The sequence below is a fragment of the Sorex araneus genome, chromosome X (genome assembly GCF_027595985.1).
Source record: "Sorex araneus isolate mSorAra2 chromosome X, mSorAra2.pri, whole genome shotgun sequence".
NCBI lineage: Eukaryota > Metazoa > Chordata > Mammalia > Eulipotyphla > Soricidae > Sorex > Sorex araneus.
The window spans coordinates 320571864-320591499 of NC_073313.1; the positions used below are offsets into that span (position 1 = coordinate 320571864).

The 19636-nt window shown below is 36.9% G+C and overlaps 1 pseudogene; it reads right to left on the reverse strand.

The window, feature by feature from the left end:
* Positions 1-7512: 7512 nt before the first annotated feature.
* Positions 7513-9575, reverse strand: LOC101539512 (WW domain-binding protein 11-like; annotated as a pseudogene).
* Positions 9576-19636: the final 10061 nt, after the last annotated feature.

Genomic DNA, 19636 nt, shown 5'->3' on the forward strand with positions numbered 1-19636 from the left:
TCTGGTTGGTTTTTTATTTTGGAACCATACATAGTGAGAGTGAGGGGTTACTCCTGGCTTGCATTCAGGAATTACTCCTGGCAGTGTAATTATCTACTTATTACATTTATAAACATTTTTTTAATATTTATGTTTACCCTTGAGTTACCTACCTTATCCTTCTTAGTTTGGAGTTTTTAAGTTGAAAACTATAGTAACAAATTTTATCTGTTCATATCTTTATCTGTTCACTTTTAAAAATTTTTATCTGTTCCTTTTTTAAAAAAAATATGGTCACCTTATTGCTATAAATTTTCGTCAAAGTAATTCTCATATATTTTGACATTAGTTCAAATATATTTTCTAATTTCCCTTAGCTTTCCCTTTGGAGCTTTGAACTGTCTAGAAGTGAACCAGTTAATTTCTAAGTTTATATTTATTAACTGTGATTAATATAAAATATCCATTAACCTTGCAAATACTTCAGCAACAATAACCTTGTGCTTCCAAATGCAATAATTTGAAATGGAGCATCTTATTGAAATTACTCAAAATAGGTTTTAAAAGGGAAATAGCATGGAATTGCAACAGGAGCTTGGCTTTCATTTGATCAGTTACTATGAAGAATATAGATATTTCTTTACTTTTTAAATTTTATTTAAAAAAATTCTTCCTTTCATCCTTGTGATCACTATACCATAATAAAAGCTAATCAGTCTTTTCTTTCTAGATAAATATGCACTGTAGTACTGTTGTTCTGTTGTTCATTGATTTGCTCGAGTGGGTACCAGTAACATCTCCATTGTGAGACTTGTTGTTACTGTTTTTGGCATATAGAATATGCCACGGGGAGCTTGCTAGGCTCTGCTGTGCGGGCAGGATACTCTCAGTAGCTTGCCGAGCTCTCTGAGACGAACAGGGGAATTGAACCCGTGTTGGCCGCGTGCAATACAAATGCCCTATCTACTGCACTATTGCTCCAGTCCAGATAAATATGAAAATAAATAAAATTAAATTAAAATTTATTCTAAAATATCCATAAGGATACACCTGAATCAGATGTTCACCGACAGGTGCTAAATAAAACAGACTCTATTCTGCATGCAATCCATTTTCGAGGTCTAACAGGGTGAAGACCAGGTCGTCCACTTTTGAGGGTCCATCACAGGCAAATGGAAGTAGACAGAGTAGGGACATTTGTCTGTTACGTAAGCACCTACATAATGTTCTTTGTTTTCACTACACAAGCAAAGCCTAAAATATTTGCTATCTGAAACTTTACGAAAACATTTACCAAGCCTTATTACAGAGATAAGTCAAGAGAGCTAAAATATGATTAAATATAGGTTACTTAGAAGAATGAGAAAGTAGAAAGGTCTGGAATAATCAAAGAAATAATAGATGAAAAGATTTCAAAACTGAAAATAAATGAGCACTTTTTTACTTTAAAACTGCTTCAAAGTACAGAAAAATACAAAATGGTGGGGGAAAAGGGTGGGCGGTTGAGCCTATTCTGTATAAAGAAAAGCTTATATATTTCCTATGTTTTCAATATAGAGGAAAAATGGAAGGGAACAACAATAACAACAAAAAACATTCTATCATACTGGTCATTAGTTATATTGAATGATAAAAGCTTTAAGCTGAATATCTTCCATTTTCTTAATTTAATTATCTTATACTAATTTAAAAGCACAACTGAGAGGCAGAGGCTCAATAGGCAAGGCACATGCATGTGTGAGCCCTAGATTTGATCCCTAGAACCACTTAGTTCCCTGAACACTTCCAGTAGTGACAATTGATCACAAGGCTGGGGTGCTCCCTGATCATCATCAGATGTGGACCACTCTGAAAAGTCAAAACCAACAGTAATGACATTATTGAAATATTTCCAGAAAGACAAGTTTATTCCTATTTTTCCACCTTAAATTGCTTATAATTTAAGTCCATCTATGGCCAAGATCTAGAGACTATAAAACCAAGCTCCCTGAGGAAAGCAACAGAGTCTCTTGCCCCTGAGCCTGGCTGTCTTCACCTTCACCGGGGCCCCTCAGAGGGGAGAGGGTTAAGTCTCCCTCCCCACCCCAAGCCGAGCCCTGGCAGCCGAAGACCTCTGGAACCCAGCCACAGCCATGCTCAAGGCCACTCTCCACACTTTCAGACGAGCCTCATGCATGAAGGAACCAGCAGAGGAACCCAGGTGTGCAGAACCTGGGGCTGAGATCTCCAAACCTGCTTGAATAGGGGCTGGGCCTCCTCTACCCAGATCCCCCAATTTCCAGTAGCTTGGCAGCCACACCCACAAACTGCCCCCAGTGCTGTGTAATCCCATCAATGGCCAAGATCCAGAGACTATTAAACAGAGCTCCCAGAAGCGGACCTCTTTTATACTAGTTCTCCCTCTTGGAGAACCTGCCAAAGTACTGAGAGCATCCTGCCCACATGGCAAGCTCTCCATGGCATATTCATCATGTAACAATGATGGATTTCATTCCTTTTACCCTGAAAGAGCCTCCAATGCAGTACCACTGGGAAGAACAAGTAAAGAGAGGCTGCTAAAATCTCAAGGCTAGGACGAATGGAGATATTACTGGTGCGCGCTCAATCAACGGGATGACAGTGACACACTAGTGATACAGAAATTATTTCTAAATAAGCCTAATGAAGAAGTATAATAGAAAATCAACAATGTATATGCCACCCAGATTCTTACCTGATCATGAAGATCAAGGACTCTGGCCTGATCCCAAAGGGGATTCCACAAACCTAGTCTGAGACTCTGGTTATTGTACCTGGGTCTACACTATGTCTTGTGGAGCTTTCCCATTCCCCACATACAGAACTGGATTCCCATGTAAAATCTTAGTGAAATGTGCTAAGCTTACCAATCGATTCCTCTGTCCCTTACCAAGCTCTGTGACTTCAAGGGTTTACCGTTAAAAGAAGGGAGGAGCTGGGAGCAGAATGTGTTTTGCCCCCAGGCCCAGAACGAGTGGGAGTCAGTTCTTTAATAGAGATTCAGGACCTTCCCCAGGTGGCTGTGATTTTTTTCCAAAAGACCTACATTTGGACTCAGAGGCTGCTGCTTTTCACAAGAAAGCTATAAATAGAAAAGCCATCTTAATCTAATGGCTCAGCTCTGACCTACTTTCCCCCCTCCCCCTCTGAACTGCTGTCTTCAGCATTTGCTCTCGGGAACAGAATTTGGGGGGACAAAAACTACTCTCTTTCCTTCTGGTTAATTCTTCGAAGAAATTACCATGTGGCTAATGCAGATGAAAGGTCTTAACGCTAAAGGGCTAGGAATTTTAATGTATAGAATTTACTATAAAACAGTACCTGAGCAACTGATCAAATGTTTTAGTTTAAAAGTAGTTAGAATGCTCAATACTAGACATAACCACCTCTTAGTTCTCACTTTTCTTTTCAGTATTGATTGCTATAGTTTAAATTTACCAGTAAAATAGTTTATAAATAGTATAAAAAAAGTGTGTAAAGGAAATAACAGGATGACTATAAGGAACGAAATATGCAAGCAGGTGGCTATAGCTACTTAAGCCCACCCAGCCTCTCAGCTCCCATAAAGGGCTTAGAAGTACATTCAATATCCCCTCATTTTCAGAAAATGAGCCAGCTAGGTCTATAAAAGCATATCCTTCTGGGTGCCTTAGCCCCTGGAAATGACTGTGCAGAGACTTTGCACCCCTATGCAAAGTTGACACCCTAAGTAATTGTGGTCTCCAGATGGGGAGAGAATGAAGGGCATGGTGGGTCTGCACACATAGTGAGTGTAAACACCTTTGATGCAAGATCTCTGAGGGACCACTTTCTCCATTCCACCTTCTTCTGGTCTCTTACTTGCTTCTAGACAACTGAATGATTCATTTTTTAAATTTTAAAATGTTGTCAATATGTCTAATCATTTTGTTTTTGTACTCATTTCATAGTGCTAATTTGAAAATAAGCATTCATTAAGAACAGTTTCACTAACACTTTATTTTTTGAGACAAGATATACATGTAGCATTACATTAATTTCACATATACAAATCATGATGCAATAACTGAACTGATTATCACAATAAGTCTAGCAAACATTCAATACACATTTGTTTATTTTTGGTCTTGTTGTCTCTGCTCTTTATGTCAACTTAATTTTTAAATGGCTGCAAAGAGCTTATTACTTATGCTTTTTTTCTAGGGTTTTTATAGTTATATACTTATACTAATAGCATTAGTCAATTTTAACTAATTTTTTGAATGGAATAAGGTAATAGTCTTACTTCACTCTTACAAATGTTTCCCAATAACAATGATGAAGAGACTGTCCTTTCGCAGGGTCTATTTCTGAATTTTTAAAAATAAATTGGCCACATATGCATTGGTTTATTTCTGACTTTGCATATAATTTATTGATCAGTGAGCCTTTGTGTTTAATGTCAATGCTACACTGTTTAGATTACTATAGTTTTGTACCATTGTTTGAAATCAGAAAACGTGATGACTTCTGTTTTGTTATTTATCCTCAAGATTGTTTTGACTTTTCGGGATCTTTATGGTTTCTGTATCACTGTCATCCTGTTGCTCATCGATTTGCTCGAGCGGGCAGCAGTAACATCTCCATTGCGAGACTTGTTGTTACTGTTTTTGGCATAACAAATACGCCACCGGTAGCTTGCCAGGCTCTGCTGTGAGGGCAGGATACTCTTGATAGCTTGCCGGGCTCTCTGGGAGGGATGGAGGAATCAAATCCGGGTCAGCCGTGTGCAAGGCAAATGCCCTACTCATTGTGCTATCTCTCCAGCTTGAAGAATACAATGGGATATTTTAATAGCTATTGCACTGAGCATAATGACTTTAGTAATGTTACTGTTAACTTCCATTAGTAAGAACAGAATATTCATTTTCCCCCTATATCTTATACTTTCATTTTTTTCACTTATTTTGTTTTGGAGGGATTTGGGGTCACACCTAGAGGTGCTCTGAGCTGACTTCTAGCTCTGTGCTCAGGAATCACTACAGATAATGCTCAAGAGACCATAGATTGTGCCAGGGATTGAATGCAAGATGACTGCGTACAATACATGTGCCCAGAGTGCTGTTTTTCTTTTTCAATCCTATTATCTTATAGTTCGAGTGTACATGTTCTTTTATCTGTGTGGTTAAATTTATTCAAGTTATTTATGTCTTTTGTACAATTGTAAAGAAGATGTTTTTCTTAATTTCTCTTGTACATTTTTTTTCTAATGCATAATCATTTGTATATTAATTTTGTATTTTGGAACTTAATCAATTATTCTAATAGTTTTTCTTTGTACATATGTGATGTCTTTAGGGTTTTCTACACATACTACTTGTCATCTTTAGATCTTAACCCATCTTCTATTTTTTCATACAACAGTTTATTGAATTGTTTTCCCCTCAACGTAAAGATTCCTCTGAGTTTGGGTGCAATGTTTGATTTGCTGCTACAAATCTGTCATCTTGAACTTAATTCAAACTCTCATTTGCTGTTTCTGTAAAGTTCTGAGATTTTCATTATAAAAAATATTAATTTGAAAATGACTCATCTACTTCCATAATTCTCTAAGAAGAACTCTAAGAAAAATGCCTCTAAAATGAGTACTTATCAAAGACTACAATTCTCAATATTATTCTCCAGTATACTGAATGCCTCCCTAGAAAATTATTACTATCAGAGTGAAGACACAAAATTGTGCCAACATGACCTTGTATCATCTGGAATTTCCAGTAAGGGCATACATGAAAGGAATGCTGAAAGAACACAATAGTCAATTCTGAGAAGTTGTTCTATGACTAAAACTGGCCCAAGTTTAGCACTAAACATGCTTGAAACCATACTAATACAGAAAATAATAAATATATCCTCAAATAATAACTTAAATATATATATTTGTAGTTAAATAAATTGAAGAATTAATCCTTCCATTACAGAATAATTTTAATTAACAGCCATGGAGGAAGAATAATAGAATTCACTATTCTATAAATGCCAAAATAATAATTTTAGGAAGGCTAAAATTAATTGGAATATATATAATGAGAAACAGCATGTTTAGATAGTCTTAATGTATCTTCCCATGGAAGGCTGGCTAATTAAAAAAAAATGTTTTCTCCAGTGAACCAAATAGGCTTACTTCTCTTCACCATGTGATCAGAGATGTTATTAGCAAGATCATGCAATCCTTGAAAAGAGGTACTAATAAAGTCATGTGATACCTGTAGTATTCTTGCTAAAATTTCATAAACTATGAAAAAAACATATATTGAGATATATTCTACAAATTATTGAACTTGAGTCTTCTAAAATGTCAAGATCAAGAAAAAAAACCAAGAAAATGAGAAAATGGTCAAGATTGAAATTAAATCAGGAATCATAAGAACTAAATGGCGTGCAAGTTTTAGTATTAAATTCTGATTACAAATATAAATAGTGGAAAAACTAAAAAAAATATTAAATTAGTATATTATTAGCATGGGGGGGGGCACATCAGGCAGTGCTCAGGGATTACTCCTAGCTCTACACTCAGGAATCATTCCTGGTTGGGCTCGAGGAATGGATGTCAGGGGTTGAACTGGGGTCAGATATGGGGAAGGCTAATCCTCTACCTGTTATACTATTGCTCCGGCTCCTATTTATTGGCAGCTAATGAATTATTCCATTTTATTGTTTTACAAATGACTTAAAGATGCTATCATTAACTAATCATGTTTACTATTTGAAACTCTTTTGTACATCTATGGCATTTTTAATTTTTAAATTTATTTTTTGGTGCCAAACATTTATTTATTAATGAAATGCTGGGAGATAATTTTAATCAAAGAATTGTACATTTCTTTCCCATATCTTGCTTTGTATTAGGTAATGGCTCTGCAATCCGTTTCACTACAATATTACAAAATATTTACAAGAAAATATTAACAATAACTCAAACACAAAAAGGCAAGATGAGGGGTTGGAGTGATAGCACAGCAGGTAGAGAATATGCCTTGCATATGGCAGATCCGGGTTCGATTCCCAGCATCCCATATGGTCCCTTGAGCAATGCCGGAGGTAATTCCTGAGTGTAGAGCCAAGAGAGACCTCTGTGTATCGCTGGGTGTGACCCAAAAAGAAAAAAAAAAGGCAAGATGAAGTGAAATAATCTGGCCCTCCTTCCCCAAGAAATCTCTAGTCCAGTGGCTTCAGCACACCAGAGGAGAAACAAAACAAACACTTAACAAAGATCCCAGATTACAAATTTCCAAAGTAAAGAGAAAGAATGGAAAGGGATGAAAATGTCTAAAAGGGCATCGATGTTAGCAGCACTGCTTCAACAACCCATCTAATCTGAATGAAATACCCTTTAATATATGTAGACAACTGTGAACAATGCTAAACTTTAGGATCATTCTTGAACTGAAATGAGAAAATATCCTGACAGTGAAAGTAGCTCTTTGCCTGCTTTTACTAAGAGCTTCTTTTCTCATGAACCACTGATGTGAACAAAGCCTGCTCTGGCACCAGCAGCTGTCACGGAAACCCTTCCATCTCTTCTGTGAAAGCTTTATAAACATCATCCCTAGAGTGTACTGAAACAGGACCAGATGGACCTGATTTAGAGTATGCTTTGCCAAGAGACACAGCAGAATCATCCTCTGACTTTCTTTGGGGAACAGCAGTACCCCCTTCCGTCTCCCGACATACCCTCAGTGCTGTGGGCACAAACCGAATAATCTCAGCCTTGGGATTAGTGATCTGTGGCTTAGCACTGATGACTGCTGTCGCTTTCTTCTCAAACCTGGCTATGTTCATATCATTTGCTTTGGGTTGCTGGATCAAGCTGGGGCAAGCGCTTACTGGGTTCAGTAAGGGAGCTGGTGGGCAAAGCCCACTTGGAGCAGGTCCAAGAAGAGGCAACAAAAGTGGGGCATTATCCCAGGATGAGATGGAGGGATTCCTGGAGGTACAGGGGGGAGAGGTAGCCTTGATGAAGGTCCCCAAGGTGGGGTGTTCAGGAGGCAGACCTGGAGGTGCACCTGGGGAAGGGCCAAGGGGTCGGCCTGATGATGGTCCTGGAGGTAAAAGTTGGGATAAAGGTCCTCTAAGTCATGGCATTCCAAGTGACCTCAGGAATGGAGATGCTCCTGGATGTGGTCCAGGAGAAAAGCCTCTAGATAACACAGTGGTCTTAAAGGTGAGGCAGGGGTGGTCCTAGAGGATGTGGCCCAGGCATGAGAAATGCTTCTGTCTGAAAAGGAGGAACAGACAGTTATGAAGTACCAGATGTGCCATCAGAGAGAGAGAGATAGAGAGAGAGAGAGAGAGTTCTCCTTGTGTTTTTTGTGTGATGACTTTTCTGCTTCAGAATTATCATCATCATCATCATCATCATCATCATCATCATCATCATCATCATCCAAAAATCCCTCTACTTCTCTCCTTCCTCAGGGGTATCCTGACCTGCCATTTTGAAGCATCATGGTTTGGAGAGGAGTCAGCTCCTTCATTTTCTCCCTTGATTGTCCAGGCATATCTGCAAACCATCTACTCAGACCTTCTATTTTTTTTCATTGGTGTCAGTCTTATTATCATCTTGGTGCTTTATCCCTGGGATGTCATCCCCTTTACTTTCTTCATCTGCTCTGTCAATGTCACTGTCATCAGCACTGTTATCGTGCTTCTTTTGGTTCATGTCCTCAAGAAAGCCATCATCTTCCCTGGTGCTGGAAACATCATCATCACGACCCTGCTGAGTCAGTTCAAGAGTGTATCATGTCTTCTCACCTCCAAGGAGGAAGACCAAGGGCAAAGCCAACTTTAGAGCTAGACATCTGTAAAACTTGAGTAGGTGGTGGCCAGGAGACAAATGTGGAAGACCGTTCCCAAGAAGAGGAAATATAGAAACTGCCTGTGATGGAGGTCTGTAGACTGAATATTCTTAAGGATGGAGGGTGGCAGAGCACCAGGAAGGTGCCATCGATGGTGTATTCCTAAAACCAATATAATGTAAATTAATAATGAATCAATAAAATTTGAAATGTATGTGCAAAGATCTAATTACTCAGGTTTTTCTTCAAAACTCCTGGAGCTGAGACAGGATATCAAAACATGCTCAAAGAAAATAGACCAGGAGCCAGAGGATCAGGATGTGGGAAGAAGCATGTGGCATATCTGGCAAAGGAATACTTTCTGCTTCTACTTGCTGAGTGTTCTTGACAGCATCAAAATACTGGCTAAGTTGAGCAATTTTCTGTTCATATTCTACTTCCAGCTTTCATAATCCTTTGTATATATCTGGATTTTTTCCATAGAGTCTTTGAATGTATTGAAAGGTTTCATGCAGTGTTTTATGCTTATCTTTCAGCACCTTCTTCTCATTTAAAGGTAATGGTGTACTGGGTTAAATTCTACTTTATCCAATTTTTCTATGTCCAGGATAATCTGTTTAGGATCCTTCATCTTCAAAACTGCAGCTTGAACCACCATGCAGTTTTTTTGTTCTTTAATTTTCTTTTCCAGGCTTTTTCTCAGGCTCGGTCTGAATAGTTCATAACCTTCCCACTCTTGATGGATGATGTAAATCTTCATCCCATGTTGATAATTTTTGTGATTTTCCAGGACTGAGAGGGGTGGAGAGGTGGCAATATTAGTCTCTTGAACTTTGTAAGGGCCTTCACCTCTGCCAGCAGGTCAGCCGCCCAGCCATCACCAACTTGAAACCACCCATCTAAGGAAAACAATACCTTACTCAAAAGCTCTACAGCGAAAGAAATGCCATCTATCTCACTCATTTGTGAGGGGGAAACATAAAATAAGAAGAAACATTTCTTCTTATATTTTCAGCTCAAAATGGTGGTTACTAAGGAAAGAGAAATGAGTGAGTAAATGTGGTAAAGAGAGTCTATTGAATGCAAATGGATGATAACTAAACTTTTCATGGTGATCATAATGCATGTGTATACTGATGTTGAATCCATGATATATTCCTAAAACCAATATGACAAAAGTTGCTAATGAATCAATAAAATTTGAAACATACATGCAGAGATCTAATTACTCAGGTTTTTCTCCCAAATTCCTGGAGTTAAGACAGAATGTCAAAGCTTGCACAAAGGAAATAGATCAGGAGCTAGAGTAATAATACAGAAGGTAGGGCACCTGCCTTGTAGCCACTCTGGGTGACCCGAGTTTGGTCCCTGGAAATCCCATATGGTCCCCTGAGCCTAGAGTGTTTCCTGAGAACAGAACCAGAAATTCAGAGCACTGCTGGGAAGAAGGAGGAAAAGAAAAGGAAGGAAGGAAAAGAAGGGAGGAAGCAAGCAAGAAAGGAGGATCAACTGAGATAATCTTTCCAACACTAAGTAATATAAGGAGGATCTTTTAAAAGAAAAAGAAATTATATTACTATATTCGTGCACCTTATTTTTGAAATGTTGTACTAAGATTGTTCAACATTATTTGGAGGCCAACTTTGAAATCATTACTCTGCTAGTTGTTTCCTTAGCTCCTTGAAATAGGTTGCAAATCTTTTGAGTCATTCATGGCTCAAGGGACTTTCTTTTACTGTCTTCCTGGCAGTGGCCCTGCAGCACATCTATTTTTTCTTATGTGAGTATCTATATTTAGTTTCTGGAATATATTTGGATATAAAAAGTTTCCTTCCACAAAACCTAAGCAGAACTAAATTTATGTTCCAATTCTTATTAGCATTGGGTTTACTCTTATCATTTCTGACATATTTTAATATACTTTTCACACAATCAGTTTTCTAAGTTAAATACCTATTAAAACTTCTAAGTAAAATGCATATTAAATTCATTCAAATTTAGAATAATAAATATCTCACAAAATCTTGTATTAAAATTAATTCTATTATTTTGTTCTTTCTTGCCAAGCAGTCTGAAAGGAAATAGTAACAGTAAACTGGTCTCTTCATTTCATCCTTATCTCTCTGTAACAATCAAGGACATCAAAAAGCCCTCACTGTGTCTAAGTATTTGATATCTATAGTGCCTGGTGACTTGTCTCATATAAACATATTAAATAAAGTTCTATAGCAAAATTTTCATAATAAAATTCTATACGCTTCATGATGCCTCTACTCTTTTCCTTATTTAAAGATCATATTTTATTACATATTTTGTCTTTTGATTTCTGAGTCATACCCAGCTATGCTCAGAATAAAGCCTTTTAGCCTCTCTCTTATAAGTTAAGACATCTTGGAATATCAAAGTTAAATTGATAACAGAAAAATCAGTGCAGAAGTACATTTTTTTTGGTTTACTTTCTGACACCACTCAGGGAATCCATGAGAGACATGGATTAAGAAAAGCTGAATTACTGCTAAAGACCCACAATATGTTTCTTGATTAGGAGATAGTTTGGCAAACTTTTTATTGTTGAAATTAAAAAATGGGTACAATTACAATGACTCTCATACTTCTGCTCACTCATCTAAAAATCATATTCTTTAGATTCATTTGTTAAAATAGAATGATGCATACTTGTATTGTTGGTTCAGATTTGCTTAACTGCTTAACTTTTCTGATTGATGAATGCAATGTGATCAGATATTTTTCTTCATTTGCGAAATCAAACCTCTGAATTTACTTTCTGGTAAGTCTACCTTCTAAACTATGCCACTAGATTTTTTTTCTACAGTTTTTCTGCGACAATAACATACACTGATTTTATCTGCCTCTGACATAGTGCATATATGCAAATCTTTCAAATACAAAGGCTCTTCTTATTTGTCATTACACAAAAATCATAAAGCACTATGAAAAATTAACAAATATTTTATTTTTTTATATCTACATAATTCTGAGAGAACTCTCCTCAGCTAGCATTTTGGGTATTGGATTTGCAACTTGACAGCATCTGCTCATCTCAAAGGCCAGCCTTGTTAGATGCCTGGAGTTTCATATTTACCACCTGAAGATCTCACTGGGAGTTCTTAAAACGTCTAAGTGTACATTTTCCATATGACATGGACTTATGAAGCATAGTAGCTAAATTATAAGGGTGAATGCCTCATAGGAAAGTCTATTACATTTGTCAGCAGGTTTCAGAAGTTAGACATAGAGATCTAATTTTTAAATGACATGCTACCCTCATCTCCATACTTAAATTCATCAAACACACTGCTCAACCCACTATCAAAAAGGGTTGGTGAAATATTTTTTTTAAATAGTAAGGAAATGAATACAGTGTTTTGATTTCTGCTAGTTGTAATTTCCTACTGCCTTTTTTTACTTTCAACGTAAATCATGTTTGTACCAAACATTTTCATTAAGAAACATACATTATAGGGACAGGAGGTAGCAAACTTGCCTTGCACTAGACCACCCAGGTTTGATTCCTGGCACCACATATTGTCTCCAGAGCTCTTCCTGGAGTTATCCTAAGTAGAGAGACAGGAGTAGGCTCTGAGTGCAGCCAGGTGTGGCCCCAAAACAAAATCTGAACATTATAAATTATAACTGTGTTTGACTTAGCTTTAAAAATTAAGACATAAGTTAAAAACAGCAGAGTGAATCTATTTATGAATCAAAAAAATTTACATGGTTAATGAGTATTATGTAATTTGTCATTAGAATTTGTCATGCATTAACAAAATGATCTACACACAATATTCCTAGCAATAAAAGTTAGTATTCAGAATAAACACATTCACTAAAATGACTAAGAGTCTGACTTCGCTTTACAATAGTTCTGCTTATTAATCTATCTTTAAATATTAAGTCACTATCACTGTCACTGTCATCCCTTTGCTCATCGATTTGCTCAAGTGGGCACCAGTAATGTCTTCATTTTGAGACTTGCTGTTACTTTTTTTGGCATATAAAATATGCCACAGGTAGCTTGCCAGGCTCTGCCATGCGGGCGGGATACTCTTACTCTCAGTAGCTTGCTGGGCTCTCTGAGGGGTCAGAGGAGTCAAATTTGGGTTCCCCACGTGCAAGGCAAACTCCCTACCACTGTGCTATCACTCCAGCCCTGAAACATTAAGTAGACATTTTAATTTAGATCACTAGTTGTGAGTTCATAAAGTTTGGTTGCCAAGAAGCTTCCCCGGCCTCACCAGCAGAGGAATAAAAAGACAAGGTACCACAGACTGAATGGTCAAAATGGCCAGTTAAAGCAGAGATGTTGGCATACTTATAGAAGATCAGAAGAGATTTAAGATACAGGACTGCACATAGGTGTGATTGATCATTTACAGAGGTAAATCATTTTGGCTGAGGCAATTCTCTTGAGGGAATTAACTCAAGGAGACACTCTGTCTCCCAGGGACATATATATATATATATATATATATATATATATATATATATATATATATCTTACTGTGTTTATCCAAATAAGTGCAAGTATTAATGTATAAATGTGCAAGTATAATGTATAAATAAAGTGCAAGTATAATGTATAAATAAAGCTTTAGCTTTAGTTGTTCATGTTAAACAATTAAGTTTATTTCTCATTAATACTTGCACTTATTTGGATAAACACAGTAAGAGATATAAGATTCCAAAACTTAGTTCCCTGCCTCTAAGAGCAAGCAAGTCTTTTACCGTACATCCCAGACTAAGTCCTGAAGCCATTCCAACCTGTCCTTACTCAAGGAGGGCCTGTCTCTTAAGTCACAACAGCTTGTATCAAGACCACGCTTTCTATACTGTCCTATTTCTAGGCCAGGGTAGTTTTGCTGCTCACTCTGGGTCCATCAAACTACAGTCCATCAAACTGTAGTTAGGACCTACACAACAGAAACCTGAGTCAAGATGACAGATGTCCAGGAGTAGATATATGTTAGAGTCAATCAACTGCCAAATATTAGGAGCCTAGAATTAGCGGTCTTTCTGTGTTTAAGCTAAGAACTTTGCTCTATGGATGTAAAATATGAAAATATTATAGGGGAAATAGAAAAGTAAGTAAATCATTTCAAATACAAAGCCCAGAGTCACCTAAGTAACCACCCCTGGCTTGGGGAAGGAAAGGTTAAAGTTAAACTCAGGAATTAGGGGTACTTGTAAGAACACTGAAGTTTTTGGGAGAGGAAGAAAAGGGGCGGTTCACTGATGAAGCCAAAAATACTTAACATCCAACAACTGGTCAATATATTTTTGACAAAAGGAAGTGTTCTCAAGGTTCTTAGAGTCATATACATTGTTCAAAATTCGAGGACTCTGCTTCTAAAAGCAAATGGGTACTGAAGTCCTATAGTCTTTATGCAGCATTCTAGCCTTGAGCATCAGAGCATCAGAGCATGCAGAGTATAACCATGAGATATTCTTTAAATATGCATAAGTACTATCACAAAGGACAGAGTAGAGTTTCTGATTATGAGACATGATATAGAAAATCTCATAAAAGGAAAGGACATAATATAATAGACTACTAATGCTCCTGGCCCAAAAAAAAAAAAATAGGAACAAACCAGATGCAGTTTGATTCTTGACTCTCTTACCTTTGAGACTATGTTTACCTTTTGTTTTTAATATTTACCACTCTCAAAATTACCATAAAAATTATTCCATCTCCTCTGAACCTGTCTTTTCATATAAAAGATGGAAATATCAATCCCTGTCTTTCACAGTTGATATATGGAGTAGAGCCAACACATGGAAGTCATGAAGCATAAAATATACCAGAGTATAATTTACTTAAATAGTAATCATGACATAGTTTAAGAGAAGTGTTTTATAGAATTTAAATCAATTTTTTGTGATTTTTTGATAGATACAGAACTCTGAAAGTCTATTTTAGTTATGCAATTACTTACTTGCTAGTTAAAATCACAGAAGGAAGATTAAAAGAAAGCAGTACATTGTAACTCTGTTCAGCAAACATATTTCTGAAGAAAATAATCCTAAATATTTTTACGAGAATTGGATAGCCTGAATTCTCAAAAATAAAGACAGCTTACAAAGTTTGTATGTATCAAACGATCTGGCATGAATGGAATTGTCTTCATAAAATTATATCTATGATAGCTTTCTTTCGGCAAGAGCAGCCACACTCTGGCAGGAGCCAGCTGCCTCTGCTGTTTTTAGGTAACCAAAATCCCAGTGTGTGTTGAGAACATAAATCTGACTGAATCATTGCCTCTCTCAGAAGTGTACCTTTAATTATCTCTGCTGGCTTCAAATCTTAAATAATTAATTAGAACTATTTCACATTGAACATGACATGGCTATTTCTTAAAAAAGAAAAGGACATTTAACATATTTCTCAGAAAAATGTCAAGTCTTCTATAGATGACTACAATTTTAGCTGCAAAATGCAACCCCTCCCAACCAAAGTCATTGCCAAAGCTTATGTAAAGCTATCTGTCTCTCCAAGCTCACCTTGCATTATTGTTTCCTGGCTCATTGTGCTCTGCTCATGCTAATTTTTCAGATGTCTAAAATAGGCAGCCTTAGGACCTTTGTAAAAGTTGTTCCCTCTTTTATTGATGTTATTCCTCCTACACTTTGCCTATATCATGTTGAGGCTTATATCTCTATTAATAAAGATGTTTTCCGTGACTCGCCACAGTTTTAATTATCTCAGTCTTTGTCATAATCCTCACCACACACAGAACTCATTTTTATTTATCATTCTAATTCCTTGTTTGTTCATGACTCTTCCAACTAGAATAAGGCATATTTGAAAAAAATTTAAAAAAAGAATAAGGCATATTTGTTACCTTCTATTATTCAATCTAATAAAAATAGCAGGCTAACATAAAGTTTATTTATAGTTAAATGATAAATTATTTAATACAAAGATGCAAATCTGACTTTAAATATCTATAAATTACTACAAGATGGGTCTACAGGAAATCTTTGTTTTTACAACCTTACGAACTTTATAATCATTCACATATCACTGTATCACTGTCTTCCCATTGCTCATCAATTTGCTCGAGCGGGCACCAGTAATATCTCCATTGTGAGACTTGTTGTTACTGTTTTTGGCATATCTAATATGCCACAGGAAACTTGCCAGCCCATGTCGTGTGGGTGGGATACTCTCGGTACCTTGCTGGGTTCTCCAAGAGGGGTGGAGGAATTGAACACGGGTCGGCTACGTGCAAGGCAAACATCCTACCCTCTGTGCTATCGCTCCAGTCCTATTCACATATAAGAAAAATATGAAAATAATTTTTAAGTAAAATTTCATAAATAAAACAAAAAATGGACCATGTATTTCTTGTAGTATATGTAACCAAATATCTTTATACATGATTTCTCATCATATAATTTAGGATGAATATAAGAAATCTTGTATATATGGCTAATTTACTCTATAAAAATATTAGTGGCAGGATAATATTTATAACCTTATAAAGATGCATATAGACTTCTGCAATGTGTTGTACCAGTATATTAATAAGAAAAGTTATTCAGAACACAACTACTGTGTTTTATATAATTTTTATAGCAATGGGCAGAAGAAGGTGACAAAAGCTTAATAGGAAACATTTTTGAAGAAAAAACTACAGGTTATATTTTATTCTTTATTGATTTGTGGTGACTTGCATTTTTCTAGAATTTTCTATAAATACTGGGTGACAGAAAGAAAAAGGTTGATTTCTGTTATGTTTGCCTTTGGCACAGGTATCTTTATGCCCCCATGATTTTCTGTGCATCTCTTTAGAAATGTGTATTCTCTCTCCACAAACTTTATCAACTGCCCTGAGACATAGTTTAACTTGAAGGTTCTCACAGTTGTGCTGAAAAAGGAATTTTTGATGTCTACAATATATCTAAGATATCTGTTACATAGGCAGTGGGAGAAGGAAGAATGAAGACTGGAGAACAGAGCCTGCTGCCTTCCCTAGACAGGTGGCTGCATACAATGGGAAAGGATAAAATATATGTGATTGACAAGGAGAAAATTAAGTCACAATTCTGTTGTTGATACATTAAAAGGACATAATCTTGGAACAGAGAGATAGTACACTGGGTAATGTGTTTGCCTTGCATGTCGTCACCCAGGGTTTGATCCCTGACATCCCACATGGTTCCTGAGCACTGCCAGGAATCGCTGAACACAAAGCCAGGAGTGATCCCTGAGCACCATGGATATGGCACTCAAAACCAAAACTAGTGAAGGGAAGGAAGGAAGGAAGGAAGGAAGGAAGGAAGGAAGGAAGGAAGGAAGGAAGGAAGGAAGGAAGGAAGGAAGGAAGGAAGGAAGGAAGGAAGGGAAGGAAGGAAGGAAGGGGAGGGAGGGAGGAAGGGAAAGAAAGAAGGAGGGAGGGAGGAAGAAAGGGAGGAAGGAAGGAAGGAGGGAAGTAAAAGGTAATCATATAATCATGTTATATAACCGCTCTTAATACAAGTACTTAAACCATTATACTCAATCATAATGAATTAGAAGAGGAGCTGCGGTTATACAATATATGAGTCTAAAATATAAAGACATACTGTGTAATTACTAAAATAACCAGATAAAAATGGTGAAATTGGTTGAACTTTAAATCCTTCTTCATAATCCAAATCTGTCTTTGTCTGACTCTTGTGCAGTGTGAATTGGTGGCAAATTTTTTTTTGAAGAAAAGTTTCATGACACCTTTATTGGTTTTGTGCAGTAAAGGTGGTGACAAGATTTTGAAAACCCATTTCCTATTTGCCATTACAGTCATTAGGCTGTGCAGGAGGTCGTGGCTCTAAGCAGGACAGCCATGAGCAGATAGACAATATTTGCTCCAATAGATCATATGCCAAGTGAGGGAGTTTTCTTTAGCACTTTGACTTCAATTCATACCACTGATGGCTCACAACTTGTAATGCAAATTGCTGCACTGACATGTTAATAGTGCTTCATATACTGAAAGGAAGCGTTCAGTTTTGTTGGTCTTCTCTCTGGCTCATAATTACACTAAAGTTTTGTCATAGATTTCCAGTTTCAGACCCCCTTCTTGTTGTAAATCAGTCTATTGTAGTGGGAATAGGTATATACCTCAAGATTTCAGTCATGCCTGAACCATTCTGTAAAACATATTCTTCCATTGTGTAAATGCTACAAAATGTAACAATAAATAAAAACCAAGAGAGAAGAGAACATTATACACTTATGCTATACAGTATAGCTATTAGCACTACTATGACTATATATTCAGTTTTCTGAAATATGATTAAATGACATATGATATAACTTTATTGCATTTATACTTCATGTCTGCTTATTCTTTCTTTGATAAGAAGAATGGGTACTTCTGTCTGATCATCAGTTGTAGATTGGCATACATATGTGCCAGCTCTTCTTGATATAGCCAGAGGTATAAAGAGAACAAAATATTGAGATTACATATTGATGGGAATATTTTTGGATCTGAAACAATACATTAATGTATATAATCATCATCATCATCCTGTTGATCGTCGAATTTCTCAAGCGGTCTCAGTAACTCCTCCATTTGTCCTAACCCTGAGATTTTTAGAAGCCTCTCTCTACTCGTCCTTCCCAATGATGCTGCATTAGAGGCTCTTTCAAGGTCAGGGGAACGAGACCCAGCTTGTTACTGGTTTTGGCATATGAATACACCATGGGGAGTTTGTGAGGCTCTACCATGTGGACAGGAAACTCTCAGTAGCTTGCCAGTTTCTCCCAGAGGGAGAAGTAGGCTATAAGATACCTTCCGGGAGATATGCCCGGGAGATATAGCCTATCCAGGAGATAGGCTATAAACACACTTATGGGAGCTTGCTTTTAAAGTCTCTGGCTGTTGGCCATTGGTGGGATTACACAGCACTAGGGGCAGTCCTTGGTGAGACCACCTAGCTACTGGAAAATGGGAAATCTGGGCAGAAGAGGCCCAGTCCCGATCCAAGCAGACTTGGAGGTCTCAGCCTTGGACCTCCAAGCCTCCTGAGACCTCCAATATATATAATAGAGATGATAAACCTAAAAGTCTTTTGGTAAATTGTCATCTTGTTAGAATTATCAGAAAAAATATTAGGTACCCAATATGATGACAACTAAAAAAACATGGAATTAAAATTGATAAAAGAACACCTAAAATGAAAGTAGGTTTCAGGGGACAAGAATTTATCCTTATCTACTGCTCTTGACCACTTAGCAATCTGAATGAAGAGGTGCTTAGAATACCTCATTAAAGCAGAATTCTGATTTACAGCAACAAACACAATAGTTCCTGGTTACAAAGAAGACGTTCAATCCCCACACAGACAGCAAAGCATTTATTCCTTTCTATACACTTCTATTTTAAAAATAACTTTACTTGTTTATAAAATGTATTAACAAGAGGTGTGGGAAAGAATGAAGAGGTGTGGGAAGAGGTGTGGGAAAGAATGAAGATGGACTGAGTTGACCTAAAGAAGGGTAGAAGATTGGATAGAATATGATATACAAGGAAATCAATCTCAATTAACAAAATATAAACACAGAAGGCTTAAGCTGTAACAACATTTTGGTAATCTCTTGTACAAGGGCTTAATGGCTCTATGGTGATATACAACAATCTTCACAAACTTTATTCTGAGGAAACATTTCTTCATCATTCTTTTAGCAAATTATTTAAAACAAACAGTATAAAATAAATTATTGAGAACCTATTATGTATGGGAGCAAGCTTAAAGGGTGGTTGGAAAAACTGGAGATAATGATGGTGGGAAGGTGTAATGGTGGTGGGATTGGTGTT